This window comes from Schistocerca piceifrons, unplaced genomic scaffold (genome assembly GCF_021461385.2).
Source record: "Schistocerca piceifrons isolate TAMUIC-IGC-003096 unplaced genomic scaffold, iqSchPice1.1 HiC_scaffold_661, whole genome shotgun sequence".
NCBI classification, from domain to species: Eukaryota; Metazoa; Arthropoda; class Insecta; order Orthoptera; family Acrididae; genus Schistocerca; species Schistocerca piceifrons.
This window is the reverse complement of record NW_025728906.1, coordinates 1-22,169: the sequence shown is the minus strand read 5'-3', so window position 1 is coordinate 22,169 and position 22,169 is coordinate 1. Positions and strand designations below refer to the sequence as shown.

At 51.7% G+C, this 22,169-nt stretch overlaps 45 non-coding genes across 45 annotated transcripts; 15 read left to right on the top strand and 30 right to left on the bottom strand.

Annotated features, from left to right (window-relative positions):
* Positions 1-351: 351 nt before the first annotated feature.
* Positions 352-425, top strand: Trnap-agg. The gene has a single exon. It is a non-coding gene; the product is annotated as a tRNA-Pro (tRNA).
* Positions 426-1,146: 721 nt separating this feature from the next.
* Positions 1,147-1,219, bottom strand: Trnav-aac. The gene has a single exon. It is a non-coding gene; the product is annotated as a tRNA-Val (tRNA).
* Positions 1,220-1,377: 158 nt separating this feature from the next.
* On the bottom strand, positions 1,378-1,450 carry Trnav-cac. Its single transcript has one exon. It is a non-coding gene; the product is annotated as a tRNA-Val (tRNA).
* A 379-nt stretch (positions 1,451-1,829) lies between these two features.
* Trnap-agg lies at positions 1,830-1,903 on the top strand. Its single transcript has one exon. It is a non-coding gene; the product is annotated as a tRNA-Pro (tRNA).
* Positions 1,904-2,625: 722 nt separating this feature from the next.
* Trnav-aac lies at positions 2,626-2,698 on the bottom strand. The gene has a single exon. It is a non-coding gene; the product is annotated as a tRNA-Val (tRNA).
* Positions 2,699-2,856: 158 nt separating this feature from the next.
* Positions 2,857-2,929, bottom strand: Trnav-cac. Its single transcript has one exon. It is a non-coding gene; the product is annotated as a tRNA-Val (tRNA).
* Positions 2,930-3,308: 379 nt separating this feature from the next.
* Positions 3,309-3,382, top strand: Trnap-agg. Its single transcript has one exon. It is a non-coding gene; the product is annotated as a tRNA-Pro (tRNA).
* Positions 3,383-4,104: 722 nt separating this feature from the next.
* On the bottom strand, positions 4,105-4,177 carry Trnav-aac. The gene has a single exon. It is a non-coding gene; the product is annotated as a tRNA-Val (tRNA).
* Positions 4,178-4,335: 158 nt separating this feature from the next.
* On the bottom strand, positions 4,336-4,408 carry Trnav-cac. The gene has a single exon. It is a non-coding gene; the product is annotated as a tRNA-Val (tRNA).
* A 379-nt stretch (positions 4,409-4,787) lies between these two features.
* Trnap-agg lies at positions 4,788-4,861 on the top strand. Its single transcript has one exon. It is a non-coding gene; the product is annotated as a tRNA-Pro (tRNA).
* Positions 4,862-5,583: 722 nt separating this feature from the next.
* Positions 5,584-5,656, bottom strand: Trnav-aac. The gene has a single exon. It is a non-coding gene; the product is annotated as a tRNA-Val (tRNA).
* Positions 5,657-5,814: 158 nt separating this feature from the next.
* Trnav-cac lies at positions 5,815-5,887 on the bottom strand. The gene has a single exon. It is a non-coding gene; the product is annotated as a tRNA-Val (tRNA).
* Positions 5,888-6,266: 379 nt separating this feature from the next.
* On the top strand, positions 6,267-6,340 carry Trnap-agg. Its single transcript has one exon. It is a non-coding gene; the product is annotated as a tRNA-Pro (tRNA).
* A 720-nt stretch (positions 6,341-7,060) lies between these two features.
* Positions 7,061-7,133, bottom strand: Trnav-aac. The gene has a single exon. It is a non-coding gene; the product is annotated as a tRNA-Val (tRNA).
* Positions 7,134-7,291: 158 nt separating this feature from the next.
* Positions 7,292-7,364, bottom strand: Trnav-cac. Its single transcript has one exon. It is a non-coding gene; the product is annotated as a tRNA-Val (tRNA).
* A 379-nt stretch (positions 7,365-7,743) lies between these two features.
* Trnap-agg lies at positions 7,744-7,817 on the top strand. The gene has a single exon. It is a non-coding gene; the product is annotated as a tRNA-Pro (tRNA).
* Positions 7,818-8,539: 722 nt separating this feature from the next.
* Trnav-aac lies at positions 8,540-8,612 on the bottom strand. Its single transcript has one exon. It is a non-coding gene; the product is annotated as a tRNA-Val (tRNA).
* A 158-nt stretch (positions 8,613-8,770) lies between these two features.
* Positions 8,771-8,843, bottom strand: Trnav-cac. Its single transcript has one exon. It is a non-coding gene; the product is annotated as a tRNA-Val (tRNA).
* A 379-nt stretch (positions 8,844-9,222) lies between these two features.
* Positions 9,223-9,296, top strand: Trnap-agg. The gene has a single exon. It is a non-coding gene; the product is annotated as a tRNA-Pro (tRNA).
* A 722-nt stretch (positions 9,297-10,018) lies between these two features.
* Positions 10,019-10,091, bottom strand: Trnav-aac. The gene has a single exon. It is a non-coding gene; the product is annotated as a tRNA-Val (tRNA).
* A 158-nt stretch (positions 10,092-10,249) lies between these two features.
* Positions 10,250-10,322, bottom strand: Trnav-cac. Its single transcript has one exon. It is a non-coding gene; the product is annotated as a tRNA-Val (tRNA).
* A 379-nt stretch (positions 10,323-10,701) lies between these two features.
* Positions 10,702-10,775, top strand: Trnap-agg. Its single transcript has one exon. It is a non-coding gene; the product is annotated as a tRNA-Pro (tRNA).
* A 721-nt stretch (positions 10,776-11,496) lies between these two features.
* Positions 11,497-11,569, bottom strand: Trnav-aac. Its single transcript has one exon. It is a non-coding gene; the product is annotated as a tRNA-Val (tRNA).
* A 158-nt stretch (positions 11,570-11,727) lies between these two features.
* On the bottom strand, positions 11,728-11,800 carry Trnav-cac. Its single transcript has one exon. It is a non-coding gene; the product is annotated as a tRNA-Val (tRNA).
* A 379-nt stretch (positions 11,801-12,179) lies between these two features.
* Positions 12,180-12,253, top strand: Trnap-agg. Its single transcript has one exon. It is a non-coding gene; the product is annotated as a tRNA-Pro (tRNA).
* A 724-nt stretch (positions 12,254-12,977) lies between these two features.
* Positions 12,978-13,050, bottom strand: Trnav-aac. The gene has a single exon. It is a non-coding gene; the product is annotated as a tRNA-Val (tRNA).
* Positions 13,051-13,208: 158 nt separating this feature from the next.
* Positions 13,209-13,281, bottom strand: Trnav-cac. The gene has a single exon. It is a non-coding gene; the product is annotated as a tRNA-Val (tRNA).
* A 379-nt stretch (positions 13,282-13,660) lies between these two features.
* Trnap-agg lies at positions 13,661-13,734 on the top strand. The gene has a single exon. It is a non-coding gene; the product is annotated as a tRNA-Pro (tRNA).
* Positions 13,735-14,455: 721 nt separating this feature from the next.
* Positions 14,456-14,528, bottom strand: Trnav-aac. The gene has a single exon. It is a non-coding gene; the product is annotated as a tRNA-Val (tRNA).
* Positions 14,529-14,686: 158 nt separating this feature from the next.
* Trnav-cac lies at positions 14,687-14,759 on the bottom strand. Its single transcript has one exon. It is a non-coding gene; the product is annotated as a tRNA-Val (tRNA).
* A 379-nt stretch (positions 14,760-15,138) lies between these two features.
* Trnap-agg lies at positions 15,139-15,212 on the top strand. The gene has a single exon. It is a non-coding gene; the product is annotated as a tRNA-Pro (tRNA).
* A 722-nt stretch (positions 15,213-15,934) lies between these two features.
* On the bottom strand, positions 15,935-16,007 carry Trnav-aac. The gene has a single exon. It is a non-coding gene; the product is annotated as a tRNA-Val (tRNA).
* Positions 16,008-16,165: 158 nt separating this feature from the next.
* Trnav-cac lies at positions 16,166-16,238 on the bottom strand. The gene has a single exon. It is a non-coding gene; the product is annotated as a tRNA-Val (tRNA).
* A 379-nt stretch (positions 16,239-16,617) lies between these two features.
* On the top strand, positions 16,618-16,691 carry Trnap-agg. The gene has a single exon. It is a non-coding gene; the product is annotated as a tRNA-Pro (tRNA).
* Positions 16,692-17,414: 723 nt separating this feature from the next.
* Trnav-aac lies at positions 17,415-17,487 on the bottom strand. Its single transcript has one exon. It is a non-coding gene; the product is annotated as a tRNA-Val (tRNA).
* Positions 17,488-17,645: 158 nt separating this feature from the next.
* Trnav-cac lies at positions 17,646-17,718 on the bottom strand. Its single transcript has one exon. It is a non-coding gene; the product is annotated as a tRNA-Val (tRNA).
* A 379-nt stretch (positions 17,719-18,097) lies between these two features.
* On the top strand, positions 18,098-18,171 carry Trnap-agg. Its single transcript has one exon. It is a non-coding gene; the product is annotated as a tRNA-Pro (tRNA).
* Positions 18,172-18,893: 722 nt separating this feature from the next.
* Positions 18,894-18,966, bottom strand: Trnav-aac. The gene has a single exon. It is a non-coding gene; the product is annotated as a tRNA-Val (tRNA).
* A 158-nt stretch (positions 18,967-19,124) lies between these two features.
* Trnav-cac lies at positions 19,125-19,197 on the bottom strand. Its single transcript has one exon. It is a non-coding gene; the product is annotated as a tRNA-Val (tRNA).
* Positions 19,198-19,576: 379 nt separating this feature from the next.
* On the top strand, positions 19,577-19,650 carry Trnap-agg. The gene has a single exon. It is a non-coding gene; the product is annotated as a tRNA-Pro (tRNA).
* Positions 19,651-20,370: 720 nt separating this feature from the next.
* Positions 20,371-20,443, bottom strand: Trnav-aac. Its single transcript has one exon. It is a non-coding gene; the product is annotated as a tRNA-Val (tRNA).
* Positions 20,444-20,601: 158 nt separating this feature from the next.
* Positions 20,602-20,674, bottom strand: Trnav-cac. Its single transcript has one exon. It is a non-coding gene; the product is annotated as a tRNA-Val (tRNA).
* Positions 20,675-21,053: 379 nt separating this feature from the next.
* Trnap-agg lies at positions 21,054-21,127 on the top strand. The gene has a single exon. It is a non-coding gene; the product is annotated as a tRNA-Pro (tRNA).
* Positions 21,128-21,847: 720 nt separating this feature from the next.
* Positions 21,848-21,920, bottom strand: Trnav-aac. The gene has a single exon. It is a non-coding gene; the product is annotated as a tRNA-Val (tRNA).
* A 158-nt stretch (positions 21,921-22,078) lies between these two features.
* Positions 22,079-22,151, bottom strand: Trnav-cac. Its single transcript has one exon. It is a non-coding gene; the product is annotated as a tRNA-Val (tRNA).
* Between the last annotated feature and the right edge of the window lie 18 nt (positions 22,152-22,169).

The following is a 22,169-nucleotide window of genomic DNA, read 5'->3' as shown; positions in this document are numbered from 1 at the left end:
ACTCAAACTTGCCTCAGCCTTTCTATCGTCGGCGAATGCACACACGACAGATCTTTTGTCAGCCTGGAACCCATCACAGCCGAGGGCTCAAGAAGTCTTCGGGGTGCTCGAGAGGGTGTCTGCCGTAGCACCCCTAACGAGATAGCGGCGTTTCGCGCAGTCGTTATTGCGAGTCATATCAGCAAAGCAATCACTTTCTCAGCAGCAAGCAGTGCGAGCCCAGCGGCAGCTCTACATGAAGGTACCGACAGCCCAGGAAGGCCGCCCCCATCCCGCCAGCGTACACGAGACTTCCAGGGCACCCTGGACGACATCGAGGGATTGGAATAATTGGCAATCACCGTGTCACAGCGCTCGTTGGTCTAGGGGTATGATTCCTGCTTAGGGTGCAGGAGGTCCCGGGTTCAAATCCCGGACGAGCCCTAGCGTTTTGTGCAAACTGATCGCACGTCAGTGGCTGAGTCAGCGCAAAAAGCTCGCCGTCAATATCAAATGAACTTCTTATTCGATGTGAGCAATTGACACTCTGGTCCGACGCGTTAAAAAAAAAAATAAAAAAAAAAAGTGGCTAGGGTACCTGGCTCTCACCCAGGAGGCGCGGGTTCGATTCCCGGTACCGGAAATGCGCATTTTGTTGCTCCTCTTATGCGACTTGGCCCGACTTAGCTCGACTGACGCTACGCTGACGCTTGCAGAAAACTACGTTAAGTACGATTCGTGGTAACAAGTGACGGCGAGAGCGATGCGACACCTGTCCACCTCTTATCGAGGCACCTAACTGTGGTCAACAAAGCTGGAGGACTGCAAGACATTGCCACGGGGGTTGAATGCAGCTAACCACACTGCTTAGTGTCCTAACAGTGGAGACAGGTTCAAAAAAAAAAAAAAAAAAAATGGGTATAATTCCTGCTTAGGGTGCAGGAGGTCCCGGGTTCAAATCCCGGACGAGCCAACGCGTTTTGTGCAAACTGATCGCACGTCAGTGGCTGAGTCAGCGCAAAAAGCTCGCCGTCAATATCAAACGAATTTCTTATTCGACGTGAGCAATTGACACTCTGGTCCGACGCGTGAAGGCGATTACGAAGGTTTCGGGTACAGGTGGTAGCAGATGCATGTTAGTAAGTCTTGCTTAAAGTGATGAAAAAGTGTTTCCGCCCGGGATCGAACCGGGGACCTTCTGCGTGTTAGGCAGACGTGATAACCGCTACACCACGGAAACTGCTTGTGTGCACCGTACTGCACAGACAACTTGTAGTGATGTTGCCATCGTAACTAAAAAATTCAATAAATGTGGTACTTGCAAAACGAAGGGACGTGCGGCAGATCCACACACGAAGTGGCTCATTGGAGGACAATACGACATAGGCAGGAAAATACTGTTCCCGCCCGGGATCGAACCGGGGACCTTCTGCGTGTGAAGCAGACGTGATAACCGCTACACTACGGAAACGACGGACACGACGAGTCCATCCTTTTTCACTCAAACTTGCCTCAGCCTTTCTATCGTCGGCGAATGCACACACGACAGATCTTTTGTCAGCCTGGAACCCATCACAGCCGAGGGCTCAAGAAGTCTTCGGGGTGCTCGAGAGGGTGTCTGCCGTAGCACCCCTAACGAGATAGCGGCGTTTCGCGCAGTCGTTATTGCGAGTCATATCAGCAAAGCAATCACTTTCTCAGCAGCAAGCAGTGCGAGCCCAGCGGCAGCTCTACATGAAGGTACCGACAGCCCAGGAAGGCCGCCCCCATCCCGCCAGCGTACACGAGACTTCCAGGGCACCCTGGACGACATCGAGGGATTGGAATAATTGGCAATCACCGTGTCACAGCGCTCGTTGGTCTAGGGGTATGATTCCTGCTTAGGGTGCAGGAGGTCCCGGGTTCAAATCCCGGACGAGCCCTAGCGTTTTGTGCAAACTGATCGCACGTCAGTGGCTGAGTCAGCGCAAAAAGCTCGCCGTCAATATCAAATGAACTTCTTATTCGATGTGAGCAATTGACACTCTGGTCCGACGCGTTAAAAAAAAAAATAAAAAAAAACAAAGTGGCTAGGGTACCTGGCTCTCACCCAGGAGGCGCGGGTTCGATTCCCGGTACCGGAAATGCGCATTTTGTTGCTCCTCTTATGCGACTTGGCCCGACTTAGCTCGACTGACGCTACGCTGACGCTTGCAGAAAACTACGTTAAGTACGATTCGTGGTAACAAGTGACGGCGAGAGCGATGCGACACCTGTCCACCTCTTATCGAGGCACCTAACTGTGGTCAACAAAGCTGGAGGACTGCAAGACATTGCCACGGGGGTTGAATGCAGCTAACCACACTGCTTAGTGTCCTAACAGTGGAGACAGGTTCAAAAAAAAAAAAAAAAAAATGGGTATAATTCCTGCTTAGGGTGCAGGAGGTCCCGGGTTCAAATCCCGGACGAGCCAACGCGTTTTGTGCAAACTGATCGCACGTCAGTGGCTGAGTCAGCGCAAAAAGCTCGCCGTCAATATCAAACGAATTTCTTATTCGACGTGAGCAATTGACACTCTGGTCCGACGCGTGAAGGCGATTACGAAGGTTTCGGGTACAGGTGGTAGCAGATGCATGTTAGTAAGTCTTGCTTAAAGTGATGAAAAAGTGTTTCCGCCCGGGATCGAACCGGGGACCTTCTGCGTGTTAGGCAGACGTGATAACCGCTACACCACGGAAACTGCTTGTGTGCACCGTACTGCACAGACAACTTGTAGTGATGTTGCCATCGTAACTAAAAAATTCAATAAATGTGGTACTTGCAAAACGAAGGGACGTGCGGCAGATCCACACACGAAGTGGCTCATTGGAGGACAATACGACATAGGCAGGAAAATACTGTTCCCGCCCGGGATCGAACCGGGGACCTTCTGCGTGTGAAGCAGACGTGATAACCGCTACACTACGGAAACGACGGACACGACGAGTCCATCCTTTTTCACTCAAACTTGCCTCAGCCTTTCTATCGTCGGCGAATGCACACACGACAGATCTTTTGTCAGCCTGGAACCCATCACAGCCGAGGGCTCAAGAAGTCTTCGGGGTGCTCGAGAGGGTGTCTGCCGTAGCACCCCTAACGAGATAGCGGCGTTTCGCGCAGTCGTTATTGCGAGTCATATCAGCAAAGCAATCACTTTCTCAGCAGCAAGCAGTGCGAGCCCAGCGGCAGCTCTACATGAAGGTACCGACAGCCCAGGAAGGCCGCCCCCATCCCGCCAGCGTACACGAGACTTCCAGGGCACCCTGGACGACATCGAGGGATTGGAATAATTGGCAATCACCGTGTCACAGCGCTCGTTGGTCTAGGGGTATGATTCCTGCTTAGGGTGCAGGAGGTCCCGGGTTCAAATCCCGGACGAGCCCTAGCGTTTTGTGCAAACTGATCGCACGTCAGTGGCTGAGTCAGCGCAAAAAGCTCGCCGTCAATATCAAATGAACTTCTTATTCGATGTGAGCAATTGACACTCTGGTCCGACGCGTTAAAAAAAAAAATAAAAAAAAAAAAGTGGCTAGGGTACCTGGCTCTCACCCAGGAGGCGCGGGTTCGATTCCCGGTACCGGAAATGCGCATTTTGTTGCTCCTCTTATGCGACTTGGCCCGACTTAGCTCGACTGACGCTACGCTGACGCTTGCAGAAAACTACGTTAAGTACGATTCGTGGTAACAAGTGACGGCGAGAGCGATGCGACACCTGTCCACCTCTTATCGAGGCACCTAACTGTGGTCAACAAAGCTGGAGGACTGCAAGACATTGCCACGGGGGTTGAATGCAGCTAACCACACTGCTTAGTGTCCTAACAGTGGAGACAGGTTCAAAAAAAAAAAAAAAAAAAATGGGTATAATTCCTGCTTAGGGTGCAGGAGGTCCCGGGTTCAAATCCCGGACGAGCCAACGCGTTTTGTGCAAACTGATCGCACGTCAGTGGCTGAGTCAGCGCAAAAAGCTCGCCGTCAATATCAAACGAATTTCTTATTCGACGTGAGCAATTGACACTCTGGTCCGACGCGTGAAGGCGATTACGAAGGTTTCGGGTACAGGTGGTAGCAGATGCATGTTAGTAAGTCTTGCTTAAAGTGATGAAAAAGTGTTTCCGCCCGGGATCGAACCGGGGACCTTCTGCGTGTTAGGCAGACGTGATAACCGCTACACCACGGAAACTGCTTGTGTGCACCGTACTGCACAGACAACTTGTAGTGATGTTGCCATCGTAACTAAAAAATTCAATAAATGTGGTACTTGCAAAACGAAGGGACGTGCGGCAGATCCACACACGAAGTGGCTCATTGGAGGACAATACGACATAGGCAGGAAAATACTGTTCCCGCCCGGGATCGAACCGGGGACCTTCTGCGTGTGAAGCAGACGTGATAACCGCTACACTACGGAAACGACGGACACGACGAGTCCATCCTTTTTCACTCAAACTTGCCTCAGCCTTTCTATCGTCGGCGAATGCACACACGACAGATCTTTTGTCAGCCTGGAACCCATCACAGCCGAGGGCTCAAGAAGTCTTCGGGGTGCTCGAGAGGGTGTCTGCCGTAGCACCCCTAACGAGATAGCGGCGTTTCGCGCAGTCGTTATTGCGAGTCATATCAGCAAAGCAATCACTTTCTCAGCAGCAAGCAGTGCGAGCCCAGCGGCAGCTCTACATGAAGGTACCGACAGCCCAGGAAGGCCGCCCCCATCCCGCCAGCGTACACGAGACTTCCAGGGCACCCTGGACGACATCGAGGGATTGGAATAATTGGCAATCACCGTGTCACAGCGCTCGTTGGTCTAGGGGTATGATTCCTGCTTAGGGTGCAGGAGGTCCCGGGTTCAAATCCCGGACGAGCCCTAGCGTTTTGTGCAAACTGATCGCACGTCAGTGGCTGAGTCAGCGCAAAAAGCTCGCCGTCAATATCAAATGAACTTCTTATTCGATGTGAGCAATTGACACTCTGGTCCGACGCGTTAAAAAAAAAAATAAAAAAAAACAAAGTGGCTAGGGTACCTGGCTCTCACCCAGGAGGCGCGGGTTCGATTCCCGGTACCGGAAATGCGCATTTTGTTGCTCCTCTTATGCGACTTGGCCCGACTTAGCTCGACTGACGCTACGCTGACGCTTGCAGAAAACTACGTTAAGTACGATTCGTGGTAACAAGTGACGGCGAGAGCGATGCGACACCTGTCCACCTCTTATCGAGGCACCTAACTGTGGTCAACAAAGCTGGAGGACTGCAAGACATTGCCACGGGGGTTGAATGCAGCTAACCACACTGCTTAGTGTCCTAACAGTGGAGACAGGTTCAAAAAAAAAAAAAAAAAAATGGGTATAATTCCTGCTTAGGGTGCAGGAGGTCCCGGGTTCAAATCCCGGACGAGCCAACGCGTTTTGTGCAAACTGATCGCACGTCAGTGGCTGAGTCAGCGCAAAAAGCTCGCCGTCAATATCAAACGAATTTCTTATTCGACGTGAGCAATTGACACTCTGGTCCGACGCGTGAAGGCGATTACGAAGGTTTCGGGTACAGGTGGTAGCAGATGCATGTTAGTAAGTCTTGCTTAAAGTGATGAAAAAGTGTTTCCGCCCGGGATCGAACCGGGGACCTTCTGCGTGTTAGGCAGACGTGATAACCGCTACACCACGGAAACTGCTTGTGTGCACCGTACTGCACAGACAACTTGTAGTGATGTTGCCATCGTAACTAAAAAATTCAATAAATGTGGTACTTGCAAAACGAAGGGACGTGCGGCAGATCCACACACGAAGTGGCTCATTGGAGGACAATACGACATAGGCAGGAAAATACTGTTCCCGCCCGGGATCGAACCGGGGACCTTCTGCGTGTGAAGCAGACGTGATAACCGCTACACTACGGAAACGACGGACACGACGAGTCCATCCTTTTTCACTCAAACTTGCCTCAGCCTTTCTATCGTCGGCGAATGCACACACGACAGATCTTTTGTCAGCCTGGAACCCATCACAGCCGAGGGCTCAAGAAGTCTTCGGGGTGCTCGAGAGGGTGTCTGCCGTAGCACCCCTAACGAGATAGCGGCGTTTCGCGCAGTCGTTATTGCGAGTCATATCAGCAAAGCAATCACTTTCTCAGCAGCAAGCAGTGCGAGCCCAGCGGCAGCTCTACATGAAGGTACCGACAGCCCAGGAAGGCCGCCCCCATCCCGCCAGCGTACACGAGACTTCCAGGGCACCCTGGACGACATCGAGGGATTGGAATAATTGGCAATCACCGTGTCACAGCGCTCGTTGGTCTAGGGGTATGATTCCTGCTTAGGGTGCAGGAGGTCCCGGGTTCAAATCCCGGACGAGCCCTAGCGTTTTGTGCAAACTGATCGCACGTCAGTGGCTGAGTCAGCGCAAAAAGCTCGCCGTCAATATCAAATGAACTTCTTATTCGATGTGAGCAATTGACACTCTGGTCCGACGCGTTAAAAAAAAAAATAAAAAAAAAAAGTGGCTAGGGTACCTGGCTCTCACCCAGGAGGCGCGGGTTCGATTCCCGGTACCGGAAATGCGCATTTTGTTGCTCCTCTTATGCGACTTGGCCCGACTTAGCTCGACTGACGCTACGCTGACGCTTGCAGAAAACTACGTTAAGTACGATTCGTGGTAACAAGTGACGGCGAGAGCGATGCGACACCTGTCCACCTCTTATCGAGGCACCTAACTGTGGTCAACAAAGCTGGAGGACTGCAAGACATTGCCACGGGGGTTGAATGCAGCTAACCACACTGCTTAGTGTCCTAACAGTGGAGACAGGTTCAAAAAAAAAAAAAAAAAAATGGGTATAATTCCTGCTTAGGGTGCAGGAGGTCCCGGGTTCAAATCCCGGACGAGCCAACGCGTTTTGTGCAAACTGATCGCACGTCAGTGGCTGAGTCAGCGCAAAAAGCTCGCCGTCAATATCAAACGAATTTCTTATTCGACGTGAGCAATTGACACTCTGGTCCGACGCGTGAAGGCGATTACGAAGGTTTCGGGTACAGGTGGTAGCAGATGCATGTTAGTAAGTCTTGCTTAAAGTGATGAAAAAGTGTTTCCGCCCGGGATCGAACCGGGGACCTTCTGCGTGTTAGGCAGACGTGATAACCGCTACACCACGGAAACTGCTTGTGTGCACCGTACTGCACAGACAACTTGTAGTGATGTTGCCATCGTAACTAAAAAATTCAATAAATGTGGTACTTGCAAAACGAAGGGACGTGCGGCAGATCCACACACGAAGTGGCTCATTGGAGGACAATACGACATAGGCAGGAAAATACTGTTCCCGCCCGGGATCGAACCGGGGACCTTCTGCGTGTGAAGCAGACGTGATAACCGCTACACTACGGAAACGACGGACACGACGAGTCCATCCTTTTTCACTCAAACTTGCCTCAGCCTTTCTATCGTCGGCGAATGCACACACGACAGATCTTTTGTCAGCCTGGAACCCATCACAGCCGAGGGCTCAAGAAGTCTTCGGGGTGCTCGAGAGGGTGTCTGCCGTAGCACCCCTAACGAGATAGCGGCGTTTCGCGCAGTCGTTATTGCGAGTCATATCAGCAAAGCAATCACTTTCTCAGCAGCAAGCAGTGCGAGCCCAGCGGCAGCTCTACATGAAGGTACCGACAGCCCAGGAAGGCCGCCCCCATCCCGCCAGCGTACACGAGACTTCCAGGGCACCCTGGACGACATCGAGGGATTGGAATAATTGGCAATCACCGTGTCACAGCGCTCGTTGGTCTAGGGGTATGATTCCTGCTTAGGGTGCAGGAGGTCCCGGGTTCAAATCCCGGACGAGCCCTAGCGTTTTGTGCAAACTGATCGCACGTCAGTGGCTGAGTCAGCGCAAAAAGCTCGCCGTCAATATCAAATGAACTTCTTATTCGATGTGAGCAATTGACACTCTGGTCCGACGCGTTAAAAAAAAAAATAAAAAAAAACAAAGTGGCTAGGGTACCTGGCTCTCACCCAGGAGGCGCGGGTTCGATTCCCGGTACCGGAAATGCGCATTTTGTTGCTCCTCTTATGCGACTTGGCCCGACTTAGCTCGACTGACGCTACGCTGACGCTTGCAGAAAACTACGTTAAGTACGATTCGTGGTAACAAGTGACGGCGAGAGCGATGCGACACCTGTCCACCTCTTATCGAGGCACCTAACTGTGGTCAACAAAGCTGGAGGACTGCAAGACATTGCCACGGGGGTTGAATGCAGCTAACCACACTGCTTAGTGTCCTAACAGTGGAGACAGGTTCAAAAAAAAAAAAAAAAAAATGGGTATAATTCCTGCTTAGGGTGCAGGAGGTCCCGGGTTCAAATCCCGGACGAGCCAACGCGTTTTGTGCAAACTGATCGCACGTCAGTGGCTGAGTCAGCGCAAAAAGCTCGCCGTCAATATCAAACGAATTTCTTATTCGACGTGAGCAATTGACACTCTGGTCCGACGCGTGAAGGCGATTACGAAGGTTTCGGGTACAGGTGGTAGCAGATGCATGTTAGTAAGTCTTGCTTAAAGTGATGAAAAAGTGTTTCCGCCCGGGATCGAACCGGGGACCTTCTGCGTGTTAGGCAGACGTGATAACCGCTACACCACGGAAACTGCTTGTGTGCACCGTACTGCACAGACAACTTGTAGTGATGTTGCCATCGTAACTAAAAAATTCAATAAATGTGGTACTTGCAAAACGAAGGGACGTGCGGCAGATCCACACACGAAGTGGCTCATTGGAGGACAATACGACATAGGCAGGAAAATACTGTTCCCGCCCGGGATCGAACCGGGGACCTTCTGCGTGTGAAGCAGACGTGATAACCGCTACACTACGGAAACGACGGACACGACGAGTCCATCCTTTTTCACTCAAACTTGCCTCAGCCTTTCTATCGTCGGCGAATGCACACACGACAGATCTTTTGTCAGCCTGGAACCCATCACAGCCGAGGGCTCAAGAAGTCTTCGGGGTGCTCGAGAGGGTGTCTGCCGTAGCACCCCTAACGAGATAGCGGCGTTTCGCGCAGTCGTTATTGCGAGTCATATCAGCAAAGCAATCACTTTCTCAGCAGCAAGCAGTGCGAGCCCAGCGGCAGCTCTACATGAAGGTACCGACAGCCCAGGAAGGCCGCCCCCATCCCGCCAGCGTACACGAGACTTCCAGGGCACCCTGGACGACATCGAGGGATTGGAATAATTGGCAATCACCGTGTCACAGCGCTCGTTGGTCTAGGGGTATGATTCCTGCTTAGGGTGCAGGAGGTCCCGGGTTCAAATCCCGGACGAGCCCTAGCGTTTTGTGCAAACTGATCGCACGTCAGTGGCTGAGTCAGCGCAAAAAGCTCGCCGTCAATATCAAATGAACTTCTTATTCGATGTGAGCAATTGACACTCTGGTCCGACGCGTTAAAAAAAAAAATAAAAAAAACAAAGTGGCTAGGGTACCTGGCTCTCACCCAGGAGGCGCGGGTTCGATTCCCGGTACCGGAAATGCGCATTTTGTTGCTCCTCTTATGCGACTTGGCCCGACTTAGCTCGACTGACGCTACGCTGACGCTTGCAGAAAACTACGTTAAGTACGATTCGTGGTAACAAGTGACGGCGAGAGCGATGCGACACCTGTCCACCTCTTATCGAGGCACCTAACTGTGGTCAACAAAGCTGGAGGACTGCAAGACATTGCCACGGGGGTTGAATGCAGCTAACCACACTGCTTAGTGTCCTAACAGTGGAGACAGGTTCAAAAAAAAAAAAAAAAAAAATGGGTATAATTCCTGCTTAGGGTGCAGGAGGTCCCGGGTTCAAATCCCGGACGAGCCAACGCGTTTTGTGCAAACTGATCGCACGTCAGTGGCTGAGTCAGCGCAAAAAGCTCGCCGTCAATATCAAACGAATTTCTTATTCGACGTGAGCAATTGACACTCTGGTCCGACGCGTGAAGGCGATTACGAAGGTTTCGGGTACAGGTGGTAGCAGATGCATGTTAGTAAGTCTTGCTTAAAGTGATGAAAAAGTGTTTCCGCCCGGGATCGAACCGGGGACCTTCTGCGTGTTAGGCAGACGTGATAACCGCTACACCACGGAAACTGCTTGTGTGCACCGTACTGCACAGACAACTTGTAGTGATGTTGCCATCGTAACTAAAAAATTCAATAAATGTGGTACTTGCAAAACGAAGGGACGTGCGGCAGATCCACACACGAAGTGGCTCATTGGAGGACAATACGACATAGGCAGGAAAATACTGTTCCCGCCCGGGATCGAACCGGGGACCTTCTGCGTGTGAAGCAGACGTGATAACCGCTACACTACGGAAACGACGGACACGACGAGTCCATCCTTTTTCACTCAAACTTGCCTCAGCCTTTCTATCGTCGGCGAATGCACACACGACAGATCTTTTGTCAGCCTGGAACCCATCACAGCCGAGGGCTCAAGAAGTCTTCGGGGTGCTCGAGAGGGTGTCTGCCGTAGCACCCCTAACGAGATAGCGGCGTTTCGCGCAGTCGTTATTGCGAGTCATATCAGCAAAGCAATCACTTTCTCAGCAGCAAGCAGTGCGAGCCCAGCGGCAGCTCTACATGAAGGTACCGACAGCCCAGGAAGGCCGCCCCCATCCCGCCAGCGTACACGAGACTTCCAGGGCACCCTGGACGACATCGAGGGATTGGAATAATTGGCAATCACCGTGTCACAGCGCTCGTTGGTCTAGGGGTATGATTCCTGCTTAGGGTGCAGGAGGTCCCGGGTTCAAATCCCGGACGAGCCCTAGCGTTTTGTGCAAACTGATCGCACGTCAGTGGCTGAGTCAGCGCAAAAAGCTCGCCGTCAATATCAAATGAACTTCTTATTCGATGTGAGCAATTGACACTCTGGTCCGACGCGTTAAAAAAAAAAATAAAAAAAAAAAGTGGCTAGGGTACCTGGCTCTCACCCAGGAGGCGCGGGTTCGATTCCCGGTACCGGAAATGCGCATTTTGTTGCTCCTCTTATGCGACTTGGCCCGACTTAGCTCGACTGACGCTACGCTGACGCTTGCAGAAAACTACGTTAAGTACGATTCGTGGTAACAAGTGACGGCGAGAGCGATGCGACACCTGTCCACCTCTTATCGAGGCACCTAACTGTGGTCAACAAAGCTGGAGGACTGCAAGACATTGCCACGGGGGTTGAATGCAGCTAACCACACTGCTTAGTGTCCTAACAGTGGAGACAGGTTCAAAAAAAAAAAAAAAAAAAATGGGTATAATTCCTGCTTAGGGTGCAGGAGGTCCCGGGTTCAAATCCCGGACGAGCCAACGCGTTTTGTGCAAACTGATCGCACGTCAGTGGCTGAGTCAGCGCAAAAAGCTCGCCGTCAATATCAAACGAATTTCTTATTCGACGTGAGCAATTGACACTCTGGTCCGACGCGTGAAGGCGATTACGAAGGTTTCGGGTACAGGTGGTAGCAGATGCATGTTAGTAAGTCTTGCTTAAAGTGATGAAAAAGTGTTTCCGCCCGGGATCGAACCGGGGACCTTCTGCGTGTTAGGCAGACGTGATAACCGCTACACCACGGAAACTGCTTGTGTGCACCGTACTGCACAGACAACTTGTAGTGATGTTGCCATCGTAACTAAAAAATTCAATAAATGTGGTACTTGCAAAACGAAGGGACGTGCGGCAGATCCACACACGAAGTGGCTCATTGGAGGACAATACGACATAGGCAGGAAAATACTGTTCCCGCCCGGGATCGAACCGGGGACCTTCTGCGTGTGAAGCAGACGTGATAACCGCTACACTACGGAAACGACGGACACGACGAGTCCATCCTTTTTCACTCAAACTTGCCTCAGCCTTTCTATCGTCGGCGAATGCACACACGACAGATCTTTTGTCAGCCTGGAACCCATCACAGCCGAGGGCTCAAGAAGTCTTCGGGGTGCTCGAGAGGGTGTCTGCCGTAGCACCCCTAACGAGATAGCGGCGTTTCGCGCAGTCGTTATTGCGAGTCATATCAGCAAAGCAATCACTTTCTCAGCAGCAAGCAGTGCGAGCCCAGCGGCAGCTCTACATGAAGGTACCGACAGCCCAGGAAGGCCGCCCCCATCCCGCCAGCGTACACGAGACTTCCAGGGCACCCTGGACGACATCGAGGGATTGGAATAATTGGCAATCACCGTGTCACAGCGCTCGTTGGTCTAGGGGTATGATTCCTGCTTAGGGTGCAGGAGGTCCCGGGTTCAAATCCCGGACGAGCCCTAGCGTTTTGTGCAAACTGATCGCACGTCAGTGGCTGAGTCAGCGCAAAAAGCTCGCCGTCAATATCAAATGAACTTCTTATTCGATGTGAGCAATTGACACTCTGGTCCGACGCGTTAAAAAAAAAAATAAAAAAAAAAAAGTGGCTAGGGTACCTGGCTCTCACCCAGGAGGCGCGGGTTCGATTCCCGGTACCGGAAATGCGCATTTTGTTGCTCCTCTTATGCGACTTGGCCCGACTTAGCTCGACTGACGCTACGCTGACGCTTGCAGAAAACTACGTTAAGTACGATTCGTGGTAACAAGTGACGGCGAGAGAGCGATGCGACACCTGTCCACCTCTTATCGAGGCACCTAACTGTGGTCAACAAAGCTGGAGGACTGCAAGACATTGCCACGGGGGTTGAATGCAGCTAACCACACTGCTTAGTGTCCTAACAGTGGAGACAGGTTCAAAAAAAAAAAAAAAAAAAATGGGTATAATTCCTGCTTAGGGTGCAGGAGGTCCCGGGTTCAAATCCCGGACGAGCCAACGCGTTTTGTGCAAACTGATCGCACGTCAGTGGCTGAGTCAGCGCAAAAAGCTCGCCGTCAATATCAAACGAATTTCTTATTCGACGTGAGCAATTGACACTCTGGTCCGACGCGTGAAGGCGATTACGAAGGTTTCGGGTACAGGTGGTAGCAGATGCATGTTAGTAAGTCTTGCTTAAAGTGATGAAAAAGTGTTTCCGCCCGGGATCGAACCGGGGACCTTCTGCGTGTTAGGCAGACGTGATAACCGCTACACCACGGAAACTGCTTGTGTGCACCGTACTGCACAGACAACTTGTAGTGATGTTGCCATCGTAACTAAAAAATTCAATAAATGTGGTACTTGCAAAACGAAGGGACGTGCGGCAGATCCACACACGAAGTGGCTCATTGGAGGACAATACGACATAGGCAGGAAAATACTGTTCCCGCCCGGGATCGAACCGGGGACCTTCTGCGTGTGAAGCAGACGTGATAACCGCTACACTACGGAAACGACGGACACGACGAGTCCATCCTTTTTCACTCAAACTTGCCTCAGCCTTTCTATCGTCGGCGAATGCACACACGACAGATCTTTTGTCAGCCTGGAACCCATCACAGCCGAGGGCTCAAGAAGTCTTCGGGGTGCTCGAGAGGGTGTCTGCCGTAGCACCCCTAACGAGATAGCGGCGTTTCGCGCAGTCGTTATTGCGAGTCATATCAGCAAAGCAATCACTTTCTCAGCAGCAAGCAGTGCGAGCCCAGCGGCAGCTCTACATGAAGGTACCGACAGCCCAGGAAGGCCGCCCCCATCCCGCCAGCGTACACGAGACTTCCAGGGCACCCTGGACGACATCGAGGGATTGGAATAATTGGCAATCACCGTGTCACAGCGCTCGTTGGTCTAGGGGTATGATTCCTGCTTAGGGTGCAGGAGGTCCCGGGTTCAAATCCCGGACGAGCCCTAGCGTTTTGTGCAAACTGATCGCACGTCAGTGGCTGAGTCAGCGCAAAAAGCTCGCCGTCAATATCAAATGAACTTCTTATTCGATGTGAGCAATTGACACTCTGGTCCGACGCGTTAAAAAAAAAAATAAAAAAAAAAAAGTGGCTAGGGTACCTGGCTCTCACCCAGGAGGCGCGGGTTCGATTCCCGGTACCGGAAATGCGCATTTTGTTGCTCCTCTTATGCGACTTGGCCCGACTTAGCTCGACTGACGCTACGCTGACGCTTGCAGAAAACTACGTTAAGTACGATTCGTGGTAACAAGTGACGGCGAGAGCGATGCGACACCTGTCCACCTCTTATCGAGGCACCTAACTGTGGTCAACAAAGCTGGAGGACTGCAAGACATTGCCACGGGGGTTGAATGCAGCTAACCACACTGCTTAGTGTCCTAACAGTGGAGACAGGTTCAAAAAAAAAAAAAAAAAAATGGGTATAATTCCTGCTTAGGGTGCAGGAGGTCCCGGGTTCAAATCCCGGACGAGCCAACGCGTTTTGTGCAAACTGATCGCACGTCAGTGGCTGAGTCAGCGCAAAAAGCTCGCCGTCAATATCAAACGAATTTCTTATTCGACGTGAGCAATTGACACTCTGGTCCGACGCGTGAAGGCGATTACGAAGGTTTCGGGTACAGGTGGTAGCAGATGCATGTTAGTAAGTCTTGCTTAAAGTGATGAAAAAGTGTTTCCGCCCGGGATCGAACCGGGGACCTTCTGCGTGTTAGGCAGACGTGATAACCGCTACACCACGGAAACTGCTTGTGTGCACCGTACTGCACAGACAACTTGTAGTGATGTTGCCATCGTAACTAAAAAATTCAATAAATGTGGTACTTGCAAAACGAAGGGACGTGCGGCAGATCCACACACGAAGTGGCTCATTGGAGGACAATACGACATAGGCAGGAAAATACTGTTCCCGCCCGGGATCGAACCGGGGACCTTCTGCGTGTGAAGCAGACGTGATAACCGCTACACTACGGAAACGACGGACACGACGAGTCCATCCTTTTTCACTCAAACTTGCCTCAGCCTTTCTATCGTCGGCGAATGCACACACGACAGATCTTTTGTCAGCCTGGAACCCATCACAGCCGAGGGCTCAAGAAGTCTTCGGGGTGCTCGAGAGGGTGTCTGCCGTAGCACCCCTAACGAGATAGCGGCGTTTCGCGCAGTCGTTATTGCGAGTCATATCAGCAAAGCAATCACTTTCTCAGCAGCAAGCAGTGCGAGCCCAGCGGCAGCTCTACATGAAGGTACCGACAGCCCAGGAAGGCCGCCCCCATCCCGCCAGCGTACACGAGACTTCCAGGGCACCCTGGACGACATCGAGGGATTGGAATAATTGGCAATCACCGTGTCACAGCGCTCGTTGGTCTAGGGGTATGATTCCTGCTTAGGGTGCAGGAGGTCCCGGGTTCAAATCCCGGACGAGCCCTAGCGTTTTGTGCAAACTGATCGCACGTCAGTGGCTGAGTCAGCGCAAAAAGCTCGCCGTCAATATCAAATGAACTTCTTATTCGATGTGAGCAATTGACACTCTGGTCCGACGCGTTAAAAAAAAAAATAAAAAAAAAAAAGTGGCTAGGGTACCTGGCTCTCACCCAGGAGGCGCGGGTTCGATTCCCGGTACCGGAAATGCGCATTTTGTTGCTCCTCTTATGCGACTTGGCCCGACTTAGCTCGACTGACGCTACGCTGACGCTTGCAGAAAACTACGTTAAGTACGATTCGTGGTAACAAGTGACGGCGAGAGCGATGCGACACCTGTCCACCTCTTATCGAGGCACCTAACTGTGGTCAACAAAGCTGGAGGACTGCAAGACATTGCCACGGGGGTTGAATGCAGCTAACCACACTGCTTAGTGTCCTAACAGTGGAGACAGGTTCAAAAAAAAAAAAAAAAAAAATGGGTATAATTCCTGCTTAGGGTGCAGGAGGTCCCGGGTTCAAATCCCGGACGAGCCAACGCGTTTTGTGCAAACTGATCGCACGTCAGTGGCTGAGTCAGCGCAAAAAGCTCGCCGTCAATATCAAACGAATTTCTTATTCGACGTGAGCAATTGACACTCTGGTCCGACGCGTGAAGGCGATTACGAAGGTTTCGGGTACAGGTGGTAGCAGATGCATGTTAGTAAGTCTTGCTTAAAGTGATGAAAAAGTGTTTCCGCCCGGGATCGAACCGGGGACCTTCTGCGTGTTAGGCAGACGTGATAACCGCTACACCACGGAAACTGCTTGTGTGCACCGTACTGCACAGACAACTTGTAGTGATGTTGCCATCGTAACTAAAAAATTCAATAAATGTGGTACTTGCAAAACGAAGGGACGTGCGGCAGATCCACACACGAAGTGGCTCATTGGAGGACAATACGACATAGGCAGGAAAATACTGTTCCCGCCCGGGATCGAACCGGGGACCTTCTGCGTGTGAAGCAGACGTGATAACCGCTACACTACGGAAACGACGGACACGACGAGTCCATCCTTTTTCACTCAAACTTGCCTCAGCCTTTCTATCGTCGGCGAATGCACACACGACAGATCTTTTGTCAGCCTGGAACCCATCACAGCCGAGGGCTCAAGAAGTCTTCGGGGTGCTCGAGAGGGTGTCTGCCGTAGCACCCCTAACGAGATAGCGGCGTTTCGCGCAGTCGTTATTGCGAGTCATATCAGCAAAGCAATCACTTTCTCAGCAGCAAGCAGTGCGAGCCCAGCGGCAGCTCTACATGAAGGTACCGACAGCCCAGGAAGGCCGCCCCCATCCCGCCAGCGTACACGAGACTTCCAGGGCACCCTGGACGACATCGAGGGATTGGAATAATTGGCAATCACCGTGTCACAGCGCTCGTTGGTCTAGGGGTATGATTCCTGCTTAGGGTGCAGGAGGTCCCGGGTTCAAATCCCGGACGAGCCCTAGCGTTTTGTGCAAACTGATCGCACGTCAGTGGCTGAGTCAGCGCAAAAAGCTCGCCGTCAATATCAAATGAACTTCTTATTCGATGTGAGCAATTGACACTCTGGTCCGACGCGTTAAAAAAAAAAATAAAAAAAAACAAAGTGGCTAGGGTACCTGGCTCTCACCCAGGAGGCGCGGGTTCGATTCCCGGTACCGGAAATGCGCATTTTGTTGCTCCTCTTATGCGACTTGGCCCGACTTAGCTCGACTGACGCTACGCTGACGCTTGCAGAAAACTACGTTAAGTACGATTCGTGGTAACAAGTGACGGCGAGAGCGATGCGACACCTGTCCACCTCTTATCGAGGCACCTAACTGTGGTCAACAAAGCTGGAGGACTGCAAGACATTGCCACGGGGGTTGAATGCAGCTAACCACACTGCTTAGTGTCCTAACAGTGGAGACAGGTTCAAAAAAAAAAAAAAAAAAAATGGGTATAATTCCTGCTTAGGGTGCAGGAGGTCCCGGGTTCAAATCCCGGACGAGCCAACGCGTTTTGTGCAAACTGATCGCACGTCAGTGGCTGAGTCAGCGCAAAAAGCTCGCCGTCAATATCAAACGAATTTCTTATTCGACGTGAGCAATTGACACTCTGGTCCGACGCGTGAAGGCGATTACGAAGGTTTCGGGTACAGGTGGTAGCAGATGCATGTTAGTAAGTCTTGCTTAAAGTGATGAAAAAGTGTTTCCGCCCGGGATCGAACCGGGGACCTTCTGCGTGTTAGGCAGACGTGATAACCGCTACACCACGGAAACTGCTTGTGTGCACCGTACTGCACAGACAACTTGTAGTGATGTTGCCATCGTAACTAAAAAATTCAATAAATGTGGTACTTGCAAAACGAAGGGACGTGCGGCAGATCCACACACGAAGTGGCTCATTGGAGGACAATACGACATAGGCAGGAAAATACTGTTCCCGCCCGGGATCGAACCGGGGACCTTCTGCGTGTGAAGCAGACGTGATAACCGCTACACTACGGAAACGACGGACACGACGAGTCCATCCTTTTTCACTCAAACTTGCCTCAGCCTTTCTATCGTCGGCGAATGCACACACGACAGATCTTTTGTCAGCCTGGAACCCATCACAGCCGAGGGCTCAAGAAGTCTTCGGGGTGCTCGAGAGGGTGTCTGCCGTAGCACCCCTAACGAGATAGCGGCGTTTCGCGCAGTCGTTATTGCGAGTCATATCAGCAAAGCAATCACTTTCTCAGCAGCAAGCAGTGCGAGCCCAGCGGCAGCTCTACATGAAGGTACCGACAGCCCAGGAAGGCCGCCCCCATCCCGCCAGCGTACACGAGACTTCCAGGGCACCCTGGACGACATCGAGGGATTGGAATAATTGGCAATCACCGTGTCACAGCGCTCGTTGGTCTAGGGGTATGATTCCTGCTTAGGGTGCAGGAGGTCCCGGGTTCAAATCCCGGACGAGCCCTAGCGTTTTGTGCAAACTGATCGCACGTCAGTGGCTGAGTCAGCGCAAAAAGCTCGCCGTCAATATCAAATGAACTTCTTATTCGATGTGAGCAATTGACACTCTGGTCCGACGCGTTAAAAAAAAAAATAAAAAAAAAAAAGTGGCTAGGGTACCTGGCTCTCACCCAGGAGGCGCGGGTTCGATTCCCGGTACCGGAAATGCGCATTTTGTTGCTCCTCTTATGCGACTTGGCCCGACTTAGCTCGACTGACGCTACGCTGACGCTTGCAGAAAACTACGTTAAGTACGATTCGTGGTAACAAGTGACGGCGAGAGCGATGCGACACCTGTCCACCTCTTATCGAGGCACCTAACTGTGGTCAACAAAGCTGGAGGACTGCAAGACATTGCCACGGGGGTTGAATGCAGCTAACCACACTGCTTAGTGTCCTAACAGTGGAGACAGGTTCAAAAAAAAAAAAAAAAAAAATGGGTATAATTCCTGCTTAGGGTGCAGGAGGTCCCGGGTTCAAATCCCGGACGAGCCAACGCGTTTTGTGCAAACTGATCGCACGTCAGTGGCTGAGTCAGCGCAAAAAGCTCGCCGTCAATATCAAACGAATTTCTTATTCGACGTGAGCAATTGACACTCTGGTCCGACGCGTGAAGGCGATTACGAAGGTTTCGGGTACAGGTGGTAGCAGATGCATGTTAGTAAGTCTTGCTTAAAGTGATGAAAAAGTGTTTCCGCCCGGGATCGAACCGGGGACCTTCTGCGTGTTAGGCAGACGTGATAACCGCTACACCACGGAAACTGCTTGTGTGCACCGTACTGCACAGACAACTTGTAGTGATGTTGCCATCGTAACTAAAAAATTCAATAAATGTGGTACTTGCAAAACGAAGGGACGTGCGGCAGATCCACACACGAAGTGGCTCATTGGAGGACAATACGACATAGGCAGGAAAATACTGTTCCCGCCCGGGATCGAACCGGGGACCTTCTGCGTGTGAAGCAGACGTGATAACCGCTACACTACGGAAACGACGGACACGACGAGTCCATCCTTTTTCACTCAAACTTGCCTCAGCCTTTCTATCGTCGGCGAATGCACACACGACAGATCTTTTGTCAGCCTGGAACCCATCACAGCCGAGGGCTCAAGAAGTCTTCGGGGTGCTCGAGAGGGTGTCTGCCGTAGCACCCCTAACGAGATAGCGGCGTTTCGCGCAGTCGTTATTGCGAGTCATATCAGCAAAGCAATCACTTTCTCAGCAGCAAGCAGTGCGAGCCCAGCGGCAGCTCTACATGAAGGTACCGACAGCCCAGGAAGGCCGCCCCCATCCCGCCAGCGTACACGAGACTTCCAGGGCACCCTGGACGACATCGAGGGATTGGAATAATTGGCAATCACCGTGTCACAGCGCTCGTTGGTCTAGGGGTATGATTCCTGCTTAGGGTGCAGGAGGTCCCGGGTTCAAATCCCGGACGAGCCCTAGCGTTTTGTGCAAACTGATCGCACGTCAGTGGCTGAGTCAGCGCAAAAAGCTCGCCGTCAATATCAAATGAACTTCTTATTCGATGTGAGCAATTGACACTCTGGTCCGACGCGTTAAAAAAAAAAATAAAAAAAAAAAGTGGCTAGGGTACCTGGCTCTCACCCAGGAGGCGCGGGTTCGATTCCCGGTACCGGAAATGCGCATTTTGTTGCTCCTCTTATGCGACTTGGCCCGACTTAGCTCGACTGACGCTACGCTGACGCTTGCAGAAAACTACGTTAAGTACGATTCGTGGTAACAAGTGACGGCGAGAGCGATGCGACACCTGTCCACCTCTTATCGAGGCACCTAACTGTGGTCAACAAAGCTGGAGGACTGCAAGACATTGCCACGGGGGTTGAATGCAGCTAACCACACTGCTTAGTGTCCTAACAGTGGAGACAGGTTCAAAAAAAAAAAAAAAAAAATGGGTATAATTCCTGCTTAGGGTGCAGGAGGTCCCGGGTTCAAATCCCGGACGAGCCAACGCGTTTTGTGCAAACTGATCGCACGTCAGTGGCTGAGTCAGCGCAAAAAGCTCGCCGTCAATATCAAACGAATTTCTTATTCGACGTGAGCAATTGACACTCTGGTCCGACGCGTGAAGGCGATTACGAAGGTTTCGGGTACAGGTGGTAGCAGATGCATGTTAGTAAGTCTTGCTTAAAGTGATGAAAAAGTGTTTCCGCCCGGGATCGAACCGGGGACCTTCTGCGTGTTAGGCAGACGTGATAACCGCTACACCACGGAAACTGCTTGTGTGCACCGTACTGCACAGACAACTTGTAGTGATGTTGCCATCGTAACTAAAAAATTCAATAAATGTGGTACTTGCAAAACGAAGGGACGTGCGGCAGATCCACACACGAAGTGGCTCATTGGAGGACAATACGACATAGGCAGGAAAATACTGTTCCCGCCCGGGATCGAACCGGGGACCTTCTGCGTGTGAAGCAGACGTGATAACCGCTACACTACGGAAACGACGGACACGACGAGTCCATCCTTTTTCACTCAAACTTGCCTCAGCCTTTCTATCGTCGGCGAATGCACACACGACAGATCTTTTGTCAGCCTGGAACCCATCACAGCCGAGGGCTCAAGAAGTCTTCGGGGTGCTCGAGAGGGTGTCTGCCGTAGCACCCCTAACGAGATAGCGGCGTTTCGCGCAGTCGTTATTGCGAGTCATATCAGCAAAGCAATCACTTTCTCAGCAGCAAGCAGTGCGAGCCCAGCGGCAGCTCTACATGAAGGTACCGACAGCCCAGGAAGGCCGCCCCCATCCCGCCAGCGTACACGAGACTTCCAGGGCACCCTGGACGACATCGAGGGATTGGAATAATTGGCAATCACCGTGTCACAGCGCTCGTTGGTCTAGGGGTATGATTCCTGCTTAGGGTGCAGGAGGTCCCGGGTTCAAATCCCGGACGAGCCCTAGCGTTTTGTGCAAACTGATCGCACGTCAGTGGCTGAGTCAGCGCAAAAAGCTCGCCGTCAATATCAAATGAACTTCTTATTCGATGTGAGCAATTGACACTCTGGTCCGACGCGTTAAAAAAAAAAATAAAAAAAAAAAGTGGCTAGGGTACCTGGCTCTCACCCAGGAGGCGCGGGTTCGATTCCCGGTACCGGAAATGCGCATTTTGTTGCTCCTCTTATGCGACTTGGCCCGACTTAGCTCGACTGACGCTACGCTGACGCTTGCAGAAAACTACGTTAAGTACGATTCGTGGTAACAAGTGACGGCGAGAGCGATGCGACACCTGTCCACCTCTTATCGAGGCACCTAACTGTGGTCAACAAAGCTGGAGGACTGCAAGACATTGCCACGGGGGTTGAATGCAGCTAACCACACTGCTTAGTGTCCTAACAGTGGAGACAGGTTCAAAAAAAAAAAAAAAAAAATGGGTATAATTCCTGCTTAGGGTGCAGGAGGTCCCGGGTTCAAATCCCGGACGAGCCAACGCGTTTTGTGCAAACTGATCGCACGTCAGTGGCTGAGTCAGCGCAAAAAGCTCGCCGTCAATATCAAACGAATTTCTTATTCGACGTGAGCAATTGACACTCTGGTCCGACGCGTGAAGGCGATTACGAAGGTTTCGGGTACAGGTGGTAGCAGATGCATGTTAGTAAGTCTTGCTTAAAGTGATGAAAAAGTGTTTCCGCCCGGGATCGAACCGGGGACCTTCTGCGTGTTAGGCAGACGTGATAACCGCTACACCACGGAAACTGCTTGTGTGCACCGTACTGCACAGACAACTTGTAGTGATGTTGCCATCGTAACTAAAAAATTCAATAAATGTGGTACTTGCAAAACGAAGGGACGTGCGGCAGATCCACACACGAAGTGGCTCATTGGAGGACAATACGACATAGGCAGGAAAATACTGTTCCCGCCCGGGATCGAACCGGGGACCTTCTGCGTGTGAAGCAGACGTGATAACCGCTACACTACGGAAACGACGGACACGACGAGTCC